The sequence below is a fragment of the Cyprinodon variegatus genome, unplaced genomic scaffold, assembly GCF_000732505.1.
Source record: "Cyprinodon variegatus isolate N-32 unplaced genomic scaffold, C_variegatus-1.0 Scaffold833, whole genome shotgun sequence".
NCBI classification, from domain to species: domain Eukaryota; kingdom Metazoa; phylum Chordata; class Actinopteri; order Cyprinodontiformes; family Cyprinodontidae; genus Cyprinodon; species Cyprinodon variegatus.
The window spans coordinates 275,823-279,956 of NW_015151286.1; positions in this window are offsets into that span (position 1 = coordinate 275,823).

Consider the following 4,134-nt stretch of genomic DNA (forward strand, 5'->3'; position numbering starts at 1 on the left):
TATCTCCTTTCTTAAGGGTCTAAATCATAAATGTCTCACACATTCTTAGTACTATTTTAAGGAATCATTTGTCAAGATTGTAGTACTTGGGAAATGTATTCAACATCTGAGATTCACTGGTCTAGATAGATTGTTTAACTGAGGAGTCAAATATCATGTTACAGGATCACAATGAAGCGTTTTGATGATGTGTGAGTAATAAAATAAATTCCTTTTTAATAGGGATGCACGATATAATCGGCCCCCTATCGGTATTGGCCTTAAAACTGAATATCGGACATCGGCCACCCCACCGATATTTAACCCAATATTTGATCAGCTTCTGAGTTTCTAAAGTCTAAAAAAAAAATAAAAAATACTACTTCTTCTTCTTCCTCAAAAACTTCTTTTTTACAGACTTAAAAACTTCTAAAGACGAGGGAAAAAATATTGATACATTAAAATATCACAATATCTTCATATGCTGATATATTGCCATTTAAAAACACCATATCAATCTCTTTTACTAATGAAATATTGCTATATGTCATCGTTATGCTACGAAATCCCCCGAAAATTCACCAAATTTTGCCATATTTTTATATGTTGATATATTGACGCGGTATCGATCTATTTTACTAACAAAATCTCACAAGAATTTGCAAAATATCACGAGAGTTTGTAACAGAACGATGAAATTTCACGAGATTTTGAAAGTAAAATAGATCGATACCGCGTTTTTAAAAATCTATTTGATATCAGCATATGAAAATATATTTGAGTATATTATTTTTCAAAGTGTCAGAAATGGATAACAAAACTGCTATTTTCAATGACTACTTATTTTTGTCCAGCTTTAACATCGGTATCGATATCGGTTATCGGCTACATGACTTTTAAAATATCGGCATATCGGATATCGGCCAAAATCCCAATATCGTGCATCCCTACTTTTTAATCTTTTAACCATTTTTGTAAGTGGCTGAAACTTAACGGGATCTCTTGCAGGTGTCATATTGAACAATCATCTCTTCATGCAAAAACATTTTCAACAATATATTTAAAACCTCAGCTACTTTATTAACTGTATTAATTCATAAATAACTAGAGTTTGTAATGATTTAAACCCATTATAAATGTACTTTTGATCATGGAAGAATTGTGTAACATTTTCTTAGTTTAAAAAGCGCCACTTTTTTTTCCCTTTGTCTGTAAACACTAAAAAACTGAAGAAACTCTTCATGCAGTAATAATAAAACTTATAGGGAACAAAATGTCTTAAACTGATGATTTTCATTCTTTTATTTCATTAACTGAATAATTACCCTGTGTGCTAGTAATGCAGAATTTTTATTCACGTTTAAATGGAACCAAGGCTGGACTCAGCAATGTTCCGCTATTTCATATTCAAGGTCAACATGGTAATGGCATTTTCCTGCCAGATTTAAGCTGTAAATGCCAGATTTTTATAGCTTGTCTGAAACTCTTGTTGTTCATGAGTTGCTGACTTATATAAAGGGAAAAACTCATTATAGGGCTCACTGCTGAATTTGTGCTGCATTCATCCCTCACCAACAAAGAGAAAGTTTCTCCATTCTTCCAGGCTCAAATGAAGCAGTTCAGACCACATGCTTTACAAGCATTTAAATACATTTTTTCATATATTATAAAAGATACTGTATTATAGATGGGCTTTTTGATTTTTATTGTAAACTTTTATTGCATTTTTCTGGTTCTTTGGCATTATTGTCCTGTATGAGTAATGGGAACCGAGAGGCTATTTTTAGCCACCGTGGCTTATTTAAAATATTTAAAACCACTAAGGAAAAAGACTGAGAAAAGTATGGGTGCTTACAGTGGACTGTTAAGCATGATAGTTTTTCATACATAACAGACCAGCATCATGCCCATTATGTTACTCAAAAGGAGCAATTAACTTAATTTGTATATTCCTGCCACATATCACTTCTTTGTTGTTAAGATGCACTTTATTTAAAAGAAAAACTATGAAAACATCCAAATATTTATCCTAATCAAGTATTTTAAGTTGAAAATAAGGCCTATGAATACACAAACTAGTCCAACCAGAAAATAAATTGGTTGGCAACCCGTTTGTGTAAAATTGCACGTTAAGCTTTTTTTCAGGCAACAAAACTATTTTCTCAGTTTTACTTTTTTCATTATTTTTATTCCACTAACATAACTCTGCCACCCAAACAATGTATTCTACTAGTTTCATGTATTTGTAAGTAAATTGAAGAAAAAGTTGGTTAAACTGAGGAATTTTTTCACATGGGCCTCATTTTGTTTCTGATGTTGGTCTCCAGATTGGTGGCACACTGCTATGGGTTAGCAGCTGATTCTTTGTATTCACTAGTAGTTGTGTTGGCGATAACAGCACTACAAAGCTGATCTCACAAGTGCTTTGGTGAAGACCACAGCGAGGCCTTTCTGACCTCTCTAATCCCAGAATTTAAAGGTTGTCCCTGGTCAACCCTGCTCTGTGGGGACAAGGGTTGTTTCATCTTTAAGGACAATGTTTAGTTTGGAGAGAAATGGGATTGACACTGGTGGTTCATTCTGATCTTAATATTCAATCAAGTTGCCTCCAGCAATGACAAGACCTTTTTGCAAGTGGCATTTGGCGAGTTTTTCAGTATGATCCATGAATGAATTTACTCAGAAAAGTATAGAGGCTTTATTTCCACAGAGAATTCTAACAACCCAACATTTTATCCAAACAAAAATGTTATGTTTTTACATTTGAGAGCCTCACTGGTGAAGATGTTAGCCATCATTCAACTTTTTCATCGCTGATAAATTAACCTTTAATAGCTTTAAATGCCACCTTTCCCTAAATAGCTTTCTGAATCGGGATAACATGATTGAGACGACTTGACTGGAAAATCCAATAGAAGCTTCCCTACAGCAGCAAAGATTATGAACAGGAAATTGGTAAAATGAATTATCTTATTTAGTAAAGGATCCCCACATGTAGTTATATTAGGTAAAGAAGCAAGAATGTATAATTTAGTCCAGCTGCGCAGCTGCTTTCTAAATTCAAAATAAAAACTTATTTTTAACGTAGTGAAATTTGATGCAGGTAAGCCGGCAGATTTAGAAACAGCTTCTTCCCCACCGCCATCAGACGACTGAACTGTTGAGAAAACTCTAAATCATATCACAGACTCTGCATCACACTGATAACACCAAACCAAAACACTGCGTCATTGCACCATATATATTAATGCTCTGAACTTCCATATAAATGCAGTTATTTTTGCATGTTTTCCCCCCATACTGTTTACATTTGATCACTGCTGCACTTTAAGAAATGGAAATGTCATGAAAGCTGTAAAAAGAAAAAAATTGTTTGTATACACTCTGTGTACAATAAGTCATACTATTTGAAATACAACCAAGTGCATCTGTTACGTTCCATAAATGTAATTTAAAGTTAATAAAATAATTTAAGAGCTCATTGTGGGTATTTTTTTATTTATTTTTTGTCTCTAGAACAGGGGCTACAAGACAGTTTTATCTTATAGAAACGCACTCAGAAACTTCTTTGCATTTTAATAAGGGCTCATGAAGGCGAGAATGCTGCACAGGTTCAGCAGTGTATCTGTTTCCATGTTAGCTTAGCTGAGTTAGCCAGTGGCGCGCGAGGGGAGCTCAGCGCGTGCAGAGGAGGACAAACTTTCAGCAGCGACACCTGAACAGCCGAGTCGCAGCAGCAGGAAACAAGCAGGTTTGTAAAACCGAAAAGCAACATTACACCCCTAAAGCTCAAGAGCTTAAAATTCAGATAGGTTAACTGCACTGTTCCTAACAGCTTTCCTCTATGCTCCCAATGTTAGGACCTGACTAAAGAGCAAAACATGACAACCAACAGGCCAAGGAGCGCGCTCCGGGAAGCTTCCCATCAGATAATCGCCGGTGGATCCGCTGGTGAGTTTATTATCCACAGCCATTAAATTTGACGCCGTTGCACCGATTACGCAACAGTTCCCCCGCTTTACGGTAACGCATGAAGCGCTTGAGGAAGCGGTGGAGGCACCTCTCTTCCAGTTTTTCCTTTCTCAAATAATCCCAGAAGTGCTCCATGTATATTCACCTGAGCCTAAATATGAATATATCATCTACAATGGATGT